Genomic DNA, 13,586 nt, shown 5'->3' with positions numbered 1-13,586 from the left:
CGATCTCCTCCAGTCCCACTGCTCTCCAATCTGCTCTCCTTGACATTCGCTTGACTTATTCCATCCATCGATATCTTTCAGTCCCATGATCCATGGCTCTCCAATCCTCCAGTCATCCCAGGTTCTCACGATCAATCTCATTTAACATCTTCCATCATCAGGAACTTCACAGGATTCAAACTCACAACCTCTGCGCTCCAAGGCAGCAGCTCTAACCACAATGCCATGGGAGCTGCTTGGCAACAAAAGGCAGAGACCAAGGTCTTGTCCTGCTTTGGCACACAGAGTAACTGCACAGAGGAAGAGAGGAGAGGGTTTTGAGGGGGGGGGAGATTTGAACCTTAGAAGTTCTATAGTTCTTTTCTGCCTGACCACAATGCTCCACCACTGAGCTATTGCTAAAAAATTAGCAATATCTGTACCTCAACATTGCAAATTTTTTGCAATAAACTACATACATGAGATATGGTTGAGCTGTAAAGAAAAAATTATGCATTAGCAGGCACTTGGATTTGAACCAAGGACCTCTTGAACCTCTACGCTCCAGGGTGGCTGCTCATTGACTGGATGAGGCGATTTTCTGCAAGAAATTTGTGGGATATGGTTAAGTTGTAAAGCATAAAAATGTGTGTTAGGGGGCACTCGGATTTGAACCAAGGACCTCTTGATCTGCAGTCAAATGCTCTACCACTGAGCTATACCCCGCAACACAAAGCTTGGCAGTGTAAACGCACAGAGGGGGGATTCGAACCTAAGTCCGAACTAGCTCTTCGGCTTGCCTGTACTGTTCCAGTCAAATGTATCTGAACAGGTGGGAAAAAAAATTTTTTTTAAATCAACTGGTGTCAAAAAGTTATACAGATTTGTAAGTTACATACATTTAAAGCTCTCAATCGTTCCAGTACTTATCATCTGCGTGCCCTGCGTGCCAAAAAGAGAGGGGGGCTCCAATTGTAGATATAGCAAGCCTAAGAAGTAGCTTGGTCTTAGGTTTGAGCCCCCCTTTGTGCATTTTCTCTTTTTGTCAAAACAACTGGTGCCAAAAAGTTATACAGGTTTGTTAGGTTCGAGCCCCCCCTTTGTGCATTTTCTCTTTTTGTCAAAACAACAGGTGCCAAAAAGTTATACAGATTTGTAAGTTACATACATTTAAAGCTCTCAATCGTTCCAGTACTTATCATCTGCGTGCCCTGCGTGCCAAAAAGAGAGGGGGGCTCCAATTGTAGATATAGCAAGCCTAAGAAGTAGCTTGTTCTGAGGTCTGAGCCCCCCTTTGTGCATTTTCTCTTTTTGTCAAAACAACTGGTGCCAAAAAGTTATACAGGTTTGTTAGGTCCGAGCCTCCCTTTGTGCATTTTCTCTTTTTGTCAAAACAACTGGTTACATAGTTACATAGTTAGTACGGTCGAAAAAAGACATATGTCCATCAAGTTCAACCAGGGAATTAAGGGGTAGGGGTGTGGCGCGATATTGGGGAAGGGATGAGATTTTATATTTCTTCATAAGCATTAATCTTATTTTGTTCCAGGAATGTATCTAATCCTGTTTTAAAGCTGTTAATTGTTCCTGCTGTGACCAGTTCCTGAGGTAGACCGTTCCATAAATTCACAGTCCTCACGGTAAAGAAGGCGTGTCGCCCCTTGAGACTAAACTTTTTTTTCTCCAGACGGAGGGAGTGCCCCCTCGTCCTTTGGGGGGGTTTAACCTGGAACAGTTTTTCTCCATATTTTTTGTATGGGCCATTAATATACTTATATACGTTTATCATATCCCCCCTTAAACGTCTCTTCTCAAGACTAAACAATTGTAACTCCTTTAATCGCTCCTCATAGCTAAGATGTTCCATGCCCCATATTAGTTTAGTCGCGCGTCTCTGCACCCTTTCCAACTCCGCAGTGTCCCTTTTACGGACAGGTGACCAAAACTGAACAGCATATTCCAGGTGAGGCCGTACCAATGCTTTATAAAGGGGGAGTATTATGTCCCTGTCCCTTGAGTCCATGCCTCTTTTGATACATGACAATATCCTGCCGGCTTTGGAAGCAGCAGCCTGACATTGCATACTATTCTGTAGTCTGTGATCTACAAGTACACCCAGATCCTTCTACAGGTTTGTAAGTTACATACATTTAAAGCTCTCAATCATTCCAGTACTTATCATCTGCGTGCCCTACAGGTTTGTAAGTTACATACATTTAAAGCTCTCAATCGTTCCAGTACTTATCATCTGCGTGCCCTGCGTGCCAAAAAGAGAGGGGGGCTCCAATTGTAGATATAGCAAGCCTAAGAAGTAGCTTGTTCTGAGGTCTGAGCCCCCCTTTGTGCATTTTCTCTTTTTGTCAAAACAACTGGTGCCAAAAAGTTATACAGGTTTGTTAGGTCCGAGCCTCCCTTTGTGCATTTTCTCTTTTTGTCAAAACAACTGGTGCCAAAAAGTTATACAGGTTTGTAAGTTACATACATTTAAAGCTCTCAATCATTCCAGTACTTATCATCTGCGTGCCCTGCGTGCCAAAAAAGAGGGGGGCTCGGATTGTAGATATAGCAAGCCTAAGAAGTAGCTCGGTCTGAGGTCCGAGCCCCCCTTTGTGCATTTTCTCATTTTGTCAAAACAGGCAAAGACCACTGTCATCGTTGCCAGTTTCCATGTAGCTTTCATGGTCTAGTGGTTAGAGCTGCTGCCTTGGAGCAAAGAGGTTGTGAGTTCAAATCCTGTGAAGACCCTGAGGCTGGCAGCAGAGCATGGTGATGGAGTGAGAAATCGGTGGATGGTAAGTGTGTGTGTGTGAAGTGGTTGATGGTTGGGCATCCAGAAGGTGATGGAGAAGTGGATGTGATGTGGGTGGGGAGGAAGGTGCTGAGGAAGAAGGTAGTTGGGGTGTTAGTGAGTGGTGGTGGTGGTAGGTGGAGTGAAGGGCTGGAGGCAATGGTGATTGGTAGAAGGGGAGACCATTTTATTGGTATAAAAAAAAAAAAGCAAATAAAAACCCCCACCTTTATATTTTCAACATCCCACAACAGACACAACACCACTTTTGGTAGATCCACAACCTAGAATCCTCCATTCTAGTGGATCACCGTCCACAATGCCCCACAACACTCTCTGACCACTTACCTTGAAAGCCTCCTCTCCTCAGTCCATCGATCTCCTCCAGTCCCACTGCTCTCCTTGACATCCGCTTGACTCAGTCCATCCATCGATATCTTTCAGTCCCATGATCCATGACTCTCCCATCCTCCAGTCATCCCAGGTTCTCACGATCAATCTCATTTAACATCTTCCATCATCAGGATCTTCACAGGATTCGAACTCACAACCTCTGCGCTCCAAGGCAGCAGCTCTAACCACAATGCCATGGGAGCTGCTTGGCAACAAAATGCAGAGACCAAGGTCTTGTCCTGTTTTGGCACACAGAGTAACTGCACAGAGGAAGGGAGGAGAGGGTTTTGAGGGGGGGGGGGGGAGATTTGAACCTTAGAAGTTCTATAGTTCTTTTCTGCCTGACCACAATGCTCCACCACTGAGCTATTGCTAAAAAATTAGCAATATCTGTACCTCAACATTGCAAATTTTTTGCAATAAACTACATACATGAGATATGGTTGAGCTGTAAAGAAAAAAATATGCATTAGCAGGCACTTGGATTTGAACCAAGGACCTCTTGAACCTCTGCGCTCCAGGGTGGCTGCTCATTGACTGGATGAGGTGATTTTCTGCAAGAAACTACATTTGTGGGATATGGTTAAGTTGTAAAGCAAAAAAATTTGTGCTAGGGGGCACTCGGATTTGAACCAAGGACCTCTTGATCTGCAGTCAAATGCTCTACCACTGAGCTATACCCCCGCAACACAAAGCTTTCCAGTGTAAACGCACAGATGGGGGATTCGAACCTAAGTCCGAACTAGCTCTTCGGCTTGCCTGTACTGTTCCAGTCAAATGTATCTGAACAGGTGGGAAAAAATTATTTTTTTAAATAAACTGTTGTCAAAAAGTTATACAGATTTGTAAGTTACATACATTTAAAGCTCTCAATCGTTCCAGTACTTATCATCTGCGTGCCCTGCGTGCCAAAAAGAGAGGGGGGCTCCAATTGTAGATATAGCAAGCCTTATGATATGGTTGAGCTGTAAAGAAAAAATTATGCATTAGCAGGCACTTGGATTTGAACTAAGGACCTCTTGAACCTCTGCGCTCCAGGGTGGCTGCTCATTGACTGGATGAGGCGATTTTCTGCAAGAAACTACATTTGTGGGATATGGTTAAGTTGTAAAGCAAAAAAATGTGTGTTAGGGGGCACTTGGATTTGAACCAAGGACCTCTTGATCTGCAGTCAAATGCTCTACCACTGAGCTATACCCCCGCAACACAAAGCTTGCCAGTGTAAACGCACAGAGGGGGGATTCGAACCTAAGTCCGAATTAGCTCTTCGGCTTGCCTGTACTGTTCCAGTCAAATGTATCTGAACAGGTGGGAAAAAATTATTTTTTTAAATCAACTGGTGTCAAAAAGTTATACAGATTTGTAAGTTACATACATTTAAAGCTCTCAATCGTTCCAGTACTTATCATCTGCGTGCCCTGCGTGCCAAAAAGAGAGGGGGGCTCCAATTCTAGATATAGCAAGCCTAAGAAGTAGCTTGTTCTGAGGTCTGAGCCCCCCTTTGTGCATTTTCTCTTTTTGTCAAAACAACTGGTGCCAAAAAGTTATACAGGTTTGTTAGGTTCGAGCCCCCCCTTTCTGCATTTTCTCTTTTTGTCAAAACAACAGGTGCCAAAAAGTTATACAGATTTGTAAGTTACATACATTTAAAGCTCTCAATCGTTCCAGTACTTATCATCTGCGTGCCCTGCGTGCCAAAAAGAGAGGGGGGCTCCAATTGTAGATATATCAAGCCTAAGAAGTAGCTTGGTCTGAGGTCTGAGCCCCTTTGTGCATTTTCTCTTTTTGTCAAAACAACTGGTGCCAAAAAGTTATACAGGTTTGTTAGGTCCGAGCCTCCCTTTGTGCATTTTCTCTTTTTGTCAAAACAACTGGTGCCAAAAAGTTATACAGGTTTGTAAGTTACATACATTTAAAGCTCTCAATCATTCCAGTACTTATCATCTGCGTGCCCTGCGTGCCAAAAAGAGAGGGGGGCTCGGATTGTAGATATAGCAAGCCTAAGAAGTAGCTCGGTCTGAGGTCCGAGCCCCCCTTTGTGCATTTTCTCATTTTGTCAAAACAGGCCAAGACCACTGTCATCGTTGCCAGTTTCCAGTTTCCAGTTTCCAGTTTCCAGTTTCCAGTTTCCAGTTTCCAGTTTCCAGTTTCCAGTTTCCAGTTTCCAGGTAGCTTTCATGGTCTAGTGGTTAGAGCTGCTGCTTTGGAGCAAAGAGGTTGTGAGTTCAAATCCTGTGAAGACCCTGAGGCTGGCAGCAGAGCATGGTGAAGGAGTGAGAAATCGGTGGATGTTAAGGTAAGTGTGTGTGTGAAGTGGTTGATGGTTGGGCATCCAGAAGGTGATGGAGAAGTGGGTGGGGAGGAAGGTGCTGAGGAAGAAGGTAGTTGGGGTGTTAGTGAGTGGTGGTGGTGGTAGTTGGAGTGAAGGGCTGGAGGCAATGGTGATTGGTAGAAGGGGAGACCATTTTATTGGTATAAAAAAAAAAAAGCAAATAAAAACCCCCACCTTTATATTTTCAACATCCCACAACAGACACAACACCACTTTTGGTAGATCCACAACCTAGAATCCTCCATTCTAGTGGATCACTGTCCACAATGCCCCACAACACTCTCTGACCACTTACCTTGAAAGCCTCCTCTCCTCAGTCCATCGATCTCCTCCAGTCCCACTGCTCTCCAATCTGCTCTCCTTGACATTCGCTTGACTTATTCCATCCATCGATATCTTTCAGTCCCATGATCCTCCAATCCTCCAAGGTTCTCACGATCATTCTCATTTAACATCTTCCATCAACAGGGTTTTCACAGGATTCGAACTCACAACCTCTGCGCTCCAAGGCAGCAGCTCTAACCACAATGCCATGGGAGCTGCTTGGCAACAAAATGCAGAGACCAAGGTCTTGTCCTGTTTTGGCACACAGAGTAACTGCACAGAGGAAGGGAGGAGAAGGTTTTGAAAGGGGGGGGGGGAGATTTGAACCTGAGAAGTTCTATAGTTCTTTTCTGCCTGACCACAATGCTCCACCACTGAGCTATTGCTAAAAAATTAGCAATGTCTGTACCTCAACATTGCAAATTTTTTGCAATAAACTACATACATGAGATATGGTTGAGCTGTAAAGAAAAAAATATGCATTAGCAGGCACTTGGATTTGAACTAAGGACCTCTTGAACCTCTGCGCTCCAGGGTGGCTGCTCATTGACTGGATGAGGCGATTTTCTGCAAGAAACTACATTTGTGGGATATGGTTAAGTTGTAAAGCAAAAAAATGTGTGTTAGGGGGCACTTGGATTTGAACCAAGGACCTCTTGATCTGCAGTCAAATGCTCTACCACTGAGCTATACCCCCGCAACACAAAGCTTGCCAGTGTAAACGCACAGAGGGGGGATTCGAACCTAAGTCCGAATTAGCTCTTCGGCTTGCCTGTACTGTTCCAGTCAAATGTATCTGAACAGGTGGGAAAAAATTATTTTTTTAAATCAACTGGTGTCAAAAAGTTATACAGATTTGTAAGTTACATACATTTAAAGCTCTCAATCGTTCCAGTACTTATCATCTGCGTGCCCTGCGTGCCAAAAAGAGAGGGGGGCTCCAATTGTAGATATAGCAAGCCTAAGAAGTAGCTTGTTCTGAGGTCTGAGCCCCCCTTTGTGCATTTTCTCTTTTTGTCAAAACAACTGGTGCCAAAAAGTTATACAGGTTTGTTAGGTTCGAGCCCCCCCTTTCTGCATTTTCTCTTTTTGTCAAAACAACAGGTGCCAAAAAGTTATACAGATTTGTAAGTTACATACATTTAAAGCTCTCAATCGTTCCAGTACTTATCATCTGCGTGCTCTGCGTGCCAAAAAGAGAGGGGGGCTCCAATTGTAGATATATCAAGCCTAAGAAGTAGCTTGGTCTGAGGTCTGAGCCCCTTTGTGCATTTTCTCTTTTTGTCAAAACAACTGGTGCCAAAAAGTTATACAGGTTTGTTAGGTCCGAGCCTCCCTTTGTGCATTTTCTCTTTTTGTCAAAACAACTGGTGCCAAAAAGTTATACAGGTTTGTAAGTTACATACATTTAAAGCTCTCAATCATTCCAGTACTTATCATCTGCGTGCCCTGCGTGCCAAAAAGAGAGGGGGGCTCGGATTGTAGATATAGCAAGCCTAAGAAGTAGCTCGGTCTGAGGTCCGAGCCCCCCTTTGTGCATTTTCTCATTTTGTCAAAACAGGCCAAGACCACTGTCATCGTTGCCAGTTTCCAGTTTCCAGTTTCCAGTTTCCAGTTTCCAGTTTCCAGGTAGCTTTCATGGTCTAGTGGTTAGAGCTGCTGCTTTGGAGCAAAGAGGTTGTGAGTTCAAATCCTGTGAAGACCCTGAGGCTGGCAGCAGAGCATGGTGAAGGAGTGAGAAATCGGTGGATGTTAAGGTAAGTGTGTGTGTGAAGTGGTTGATGGTTGGGCATCCAGAAGGTGGTGGGGAGGAAGGTGCTGAGGAAGAAGGTAGTTGGGGTGTTAGTGAGTGGTGGTGGTGGTAGTTGGAGTGAAGGGCTGGAGGCAATGGTGATTGGTAGAAGGGGAGACCATTTTATTGGTATAAAAAAAAAAAAGCAAATAAAAACCCCCACCTTTATATTTTCAACATCCCACAACAGACACAACACCACTTTTGGTAGATCCACAACCTAGAATTCTCCATTCTAGTGGATCACCGTCCACAATGCCCCACAACACTCTCTGACCACTTACCTTGAAAGCCTCCTCTCCTCAGTCCATCGATCTCCTCCAGTCCCACTGCTCTCCTTGACATCCGCTTGACTCAGTCCATCCATCGATTTCTTTCAGTCCCATGATCCATGGCTCTCCAATCCTCCAGTCATCCCAGGTTCTCACGATCAATCTCATTTAACATCTTCCATCATCAGGATCTTCACAGGATTCGAACTCACAACCTCTGCGCCCCAAGGCAGCAGCTCTAACCACAATGCCATAGGAGCTGCTTGGCAACAAAATGCAGAGACCAAGGTCTTGTCCTGTTTTGGCACACAGAGTAACTGCACAGAGGAAGGGAGGAGAGGGTTTAGAGGGGGGGGGGGGGGGAGATTTGAACCTTAGAAGTTCTATAGTTCTTTTCTGCCTGACCACAATGCTCCACCACTGAGCTATTGCTAAAAAATTAACAATGTCTGTACCTCAACATTGCAAATTTTTTGCAATAAACTACATACATGAGATATGGTTGAGCTGTAAAGAAAAAATTATGCATTAGCAGGCACTTGGATTTGAACCAAGGACCTCTTGAACCTCTGCGCTCCAGGGTGGCTGCTCATTGACTGGATGAGTTGATTTTCTGCAAGAAACTACATTTGTGGGATATGGTTAAGTTGTAAAGCAAAAAAATTTGTGCTAGGGGGCACTCGGATTTGAACCAAGGACCTCTTGATCTGCAGTCAAATGCTCTACCACTGAGCTATACCCCCGCAACACAAAGCTTTCCAGTGTAAACGCACAGATGGGGGATTCGAACCTAAGTCCGAACTAGCTCTTCGGCTTGCCTGTACTGTTCCAGTCAAATGTATCTGAACAGGTGGGAAAAAATTATTTTTTTAAATAAACTGTTGTCAAAAAGTTATACAGATTTGTAAGTTACATACATTTAAAGCTCTCAATCGTTCCAGTACTTATCATCTGCGTGCCCTGCGTGCCAAAAAGAGAGGGGGGCTCCAATTGTAGATATAGCAAGCCTTATGATATGGTTGAGCTGTAAAGAAAAAATTATGCATTAGCAGGCACTTGGATTTGAACTAAGGACCTCTTGAACCTCTGCGCTCCAGGGTGGCTGCTCATTGACTGGATGAGGCGATTTTCTGCAAGAAACTACATTTGTGGGATATGGTTAAGTTGTAAAGCAAAAAAATGTGTGTTAGGGGGCACTTGGATTTGAACCAAGGACCTCTTGATCTGCAGTCAAATGCTCTACCACTGAGCTATACCCCCGCAACACAAAGCTTGCCAGTGTAAACGCACAGAGGGGGGATTCGAACCTAAGTCCGAATTAGCTCTTCGGCTTGCCTGTACTGTTCCAGTCAAATGTATCTGAACAGGTGGGAAAAAATTATTTTTTTAAATCAACTGGTGTCAAAAAGTTATACAGATTTGTAAGTTACATACATTTAAAGCTCTCAATCGTTCCAGTACTTATCATCTGCGTGCCCTGCGTGCCAAAAAGAGAGGGGGGCTCCAATTCTAGATATAGCAAGCCTAAGAAGTAGCTTGTTCTGAGGTCTGAGCCCCCCTTTGTGCATTTTCTCTTTTTGTCAAAACAACTGGTGCCAAAAAGTTATACAGGTTTGTTAGGTTCGAGCCCCCCCTTTCTGCATTTTCTCTTTTTGTCAAAACAACAGGTGCCAAAAAGTTATACAGATTTGTAAGTTACATACATTTAAAGCTCTCAATCGTTCCAGTACTTATCATCTGCGTGCCCTGCGTGCCAAAAAGAGAGGGGGGCTCCAATTGTAGATATATCAAGCCTAAGAAGTAGCTTGGTCTGAGGTCTGAGCCCCTTTGTGCATTTTCTCTTTTTGTCAAAACAACTGGTGCCAAAAAGTTATACAGGTTTGTTAGGTCCGAGCCTCCCTTTGTGCATTTTCTCTTTTTGTCAAAACAACTGGTGCCAAAAAGTTATACAGGTTTGTAAGTTACATACATTTAAAGCTCTCAATCATTCCAGTACTTATCATCTGCGTGCCCTGCGTGCCAAAAAGAGAGGGGGGCTCGGATTGTAGATATAGCAAGCCTAAGAAGTAGCTCGGTCTGAGGTCCGAGCCCCCCTTTGTGCATTTTCTCATTTTGTCAAAACAGGCCAGGACCACTGTCATCGTTGCCAGTTTCCAGTTTCCAGTTTCCAGTTTCCAGTTTCCAGTTTCCAGTTTCCAGTTTCCAGTTTCCAGTTTCCAGTTTCCAGTTTCCAGTTTCCAGTTTCCAGGTAGCTTTCATGGTCTAGTGGTTAGAGCTGCTGCCTTGGAGCAAAGAGGTTGTGAGTTCAAATCCTGTGAAGACCCTGAGGCTGGCAGCAGAGCATGGTGATGGAGTGAGAAATCGGTGGATGTTAAGGTAAGTGTGTGTGTGAAGTGGTTGATGGTTGGGCATCCAGAAGGTGATGGAGAAGTGGATGTGATGTGGGTGGGGAGGAAGGTGCTGAGGAAGAAGGTCGTTGGGGTGTGAGTGAGTGGTAGTTGGAGTGAAGGGCTGGAGGCAATGGTGATTGGTAGAAGGGGAGACCATTTTATTGGTATAAATAAAAAAGCAAATAAAACCCCCCACCTTTTTATTTTTAACATCCCACAACAGACACAACACCACTTTTGGTAGATCCACAACCTAGAATCCTCCATTCTAGTGGATCACCGTCCACAATGCCCCACAACACTCTCTGACCACTTACCTTGAAAGCCTCCTCTCCTCAGTCCATCGATCTCCTCCAGTCCCACTGCTCTCCTTGACATCCGCTTGACTCAGTCCATCCATCGATATCTTTCAGTCCCATGATCCATGGCTCTCCAATCCTCCAGTCATCCCAGGTTCTCACGATCAATCTCATTTAACATATTCCATCATCAGGATCTTCACAGGATTCAAACTCACAAACTCTGCGCCCCAAGGCAGCAGCTCTAACCACAATGCCATGGGAGCTGCTTGGCAACAAAATGCAGAGACCAAGGTCTTGTCCTGTTTTGGCACACAGAGTAACTGCACAGAGGAAGAGAGGAGAGGGTTTTGAGGGGGGGGGGAGATTTGAACCTTAGAAGTTCTATAGTTCTTTTCTGCCTGACCACAATGCTCCACCACTGAGCTATTGCTAAAAAATTAGCAATATCTGTACCTCAACATTGCAAATTTTTTGCAATAAACTACATACATGAGATATGGTTGAGCTGTAAAGAAAAAATTATGCATTAGCAGGCACTTGGATTTGAATAAAGGACCTCTTGAACCTCTGCGCTCCAGGGTGGCTGCTCATTGACTGGATGAGGCGATTTTCTGCAAGAAATTTGTGGGATATGGTTAAGTTGTAAAGCAAAAAAAATTTTGTTAGGGGGCACTCGGATTTGAACCAAGGACCTCTTGTTCTGCAGTCAAATGCTCTACAACTGAGCTATACCCCCACAACACAAAGCTTTCCAGTGTAAACGCACAGAGGGGGGGATTCGAACCTAAGTCCGAACTAGCTCTTCGGCTTGCCTGTACTGTTCCAGTCAAATGTATCTGAACAGGTGGGAAAAAAATATTTTTTTAAATCAACTGGTGTCAAAAAGTTATACAGATTTGTAAGTTACATACATTTAAAGCTCTCAATTGTTCCAATACTTATCATCTGCGTGCCCTGCGTGCCAAAAAGAGAGGGGGGCTCCAATTGTAGATATAGCAAGCCTAAGAAGTAGCTTGGTCTTAGGTTTGAGCCCCCCTTTGTGCATTTTCTCTTTTTGTCAAAACAACTGGTGCCAAAAAGTTATACAGGTTTGTTAGGTTCGAGCCCCCCCTTTCTGCATTTTCTCTTTTTGTCAAAACAACAGGTGCCAAAAAGTTATACAGATTTGTAAGTTACATACATTTAAAGCTCTCAATCGTTCCAGTACTTGTCATCTGCGTGCCCTGCGTGCCAAAAAGAGAGGGGGGCTCCAATTGTAGATATAGCAAGCCTAAGAAGTAGCTTGGTCTGAGGTCTGAGCGCCCCTTTGTGCATTTTCTCTTTTTGTCAAAACAACTGTTGCCAAAAAGTTATACAGGTTTGTTAGGTCCGAGCCTCCCTTTGTGCATTTTCTCTTTTTGTCAAAACAACTGGTGCCAAAAAGTTATACAGGTTTGTAAGTTACATACATTTAAAGCTCTCAATCATTCCAGTACTTATCATCTGCGTGCCCTGCGTGCCAAAAAAGAGGGGGGCTCGGATTGTAGATATAGCAAGCCTAAGAAGTAGCTCGGTCTGAGGTCCGAGCCCCCCTTTGTGCATTTTCTCATTTTGTCAAAACAGGCCAAGACCACTGTCATCGTTGCCAGTTTCCAGTTTCCAGTTTCCAGTTTCCAGTTTCCAGTTTCCAGTTTCCAGTTTCCAGTTTCCAGTTTCCAGTTTCTAGTTTCCAGGTAGCTTTCATGGTCTAGTGGTTAGAGCTGCTGCTTTGGAGCAAAGAGGTTGTGAGTTCAAATCCTGTGAAGACCCTGAGGCTGGCAGCAGAGCATGGTGATGGAGTGAGAAATCGGTGGATGTTAAGGTAAGTGTGTGTGTGAAGTGGTTGATGGTTGGGCATCCAGAAGGTGATGGAGAAGTGGGTGGGGAGGAAGGTGCTGAGGAAGAAGGTAGTTGGGGTGTTAGTGAGTGGTGGTGGTGGTAGTTGGAGTGAAGGGCTGGAGGCAATGGTGATTGGTAGAAGGGGAGACCATTTTATTGGTATAAAAAAAAGCAAATAAAAACCCCCACCTTTATATTTTCAACATCCCACAACAGACACAACACCACTTTTGGTAGATCCACAACCTAGAATCCTCCATTCTAGTGGATCACCGTCCACAATGCCCCACAACACTCTCTGACCACTTACCTTGAAAGCCTCCTCTCCTCAGTCCATCGATCTCCTCCAGTCCCACTGCTCTCCTTGACATCCGCTTGACTCAGTCCATCCATCGATATCTTTCAGTCCCATGATCCATGGCTCTCCAATCCTCCAGTCATCCCAGGTTCTCACGATCAATCTCATTTAACATATTCCATCATCAGGATCTTCACAGGATTCAAACTCACAACCTCTGCGCCCCAAGGCAGCAGCTCTAACCACAATGCCATGGGAGCTGCTTGGCAACAAAATGCAGAGACCAAGGTCTTGTCCTGTTTTGGCACACAGAGTAACTGCACCATGGAAGGGAGGAGAGGGTTTTGAGGGGGGGGGGAGATTTGAACCTTAGAAGTTCTATAGTTCTTTTCTGCCTGACCACAATGCTCCACCACTGAGCTATTGCTAAAAAATTAGCAATATCTGTACCTCAACATTGCAAATTTTTTGCAATAAACTACATACATGAGATATGGTTGAGCTGTAAAGAAAAAATTATGCATTAGCAGGCACTTGGATTTGAATAAAGGACCTCTTGAACCTCTGCGCTCCAGGGTGGCTGCTCATTGACTGGATGAGGCGATTTTCTGCAAGAAATTTGTGGGATATGGTTAAGTTGTAAAGCAAAAAAAATTTTGTTAGGGGGCACTCGGATTTGAACCAAGGACCTCTTGTTCTGCAGTCAAATGCTCTACAACTGAGCTATACCCCCACAACACAAAGCTTTCCAGTGTAAACGCACAGAGGGGGGGATTCGAACCTAAGTCTGAACTAGCTCTTCGGCTTGCCTGTACTGTTCCAGTCAAATGTATCTGAACAGGTGGGAAAAAAATATTTT

General features: G+C 44.4%; 5 non-coding genes across 5 annotated transcripts; all 5 read right to left on the bottom strand.

Moving 5' to 3' along the window:
• Positions 1-3,772: 3,772 nt before the first annotated feature.
• Positions 3,773-3,844, bottom strand: TRNAC-GCA (transfer RNA cysteine (anticodon GCA)). The gene has a single exon. It is a non-coding gene; the product is annotated as a tRNA-Cys (tRNA).
• A 445-nt stretch (positions 3,845-4,289) lies between these two features.
• On the bottom strand, positions 4,290-4,361 carry TRNAC-GCA (transfer RNA cysteine (anticodon GCA)). The gene has a single exon. It is a non-coding gene; the product is annotated as a tRNA-Cys (tRNA).
• Positions 4,362-6,441: 2,080 nt separating this feature from the next.
• TRNAC-GCA (transfer RNA cysteine (anticodon GCA)) lies at positions 6,442-6,513 on the bottom strand. The gene has a single exon. It is a non-coding gene; the product is annotated as a tRNA-Cys (tRNA).
• Positions 6,514-8,551: 2,038 nt separating this feature from the next.
• On the bottom strand, positions 8,552-8,623 carry TRNAC-GCA (transfer RNA cysteine (anticodon GCA)). The gene has a single exon. It is a non-coding gene; the product is annotated as a tRNA-Cys (tRNA).
• A 445-nt stretch (positions 8,624-9,068) lies between these two features.
• On the bottom strand, positions 9,069-9,140 carry TRNAC-GCA (transfer RNA cysteine (anticodon GCA)). Its single transcript has one exon. It is a non-coding gene; the product is annotated as a tRNA-Cys (tRNA).
• Between the last annotated feature and the right edge of the window lie 4,446 nt (positions 9,141-13,586).

This window comes from Hyla sarda, unplaced genomic scaffold (genome assembly GCF_029499605.1).
Source record: "Hyla sarda isolate aHylSar1 unplaced genomic scaffold, aHylSar1.hap1 scaffold_1062, whole genome shotgun sequence".
Taxonomy (NCBI): domain Eukaryota; kingdom Metazoa; phylum Chordata; class Amphibia; order Anura; family Hylidae; genus Hyla; species Hyla sarda.
The sequence above is the reverse complement of the archived record's forward strand: the minus strand, read 5'-3'. Positions and strand labels throughout refer to the sequence as shown.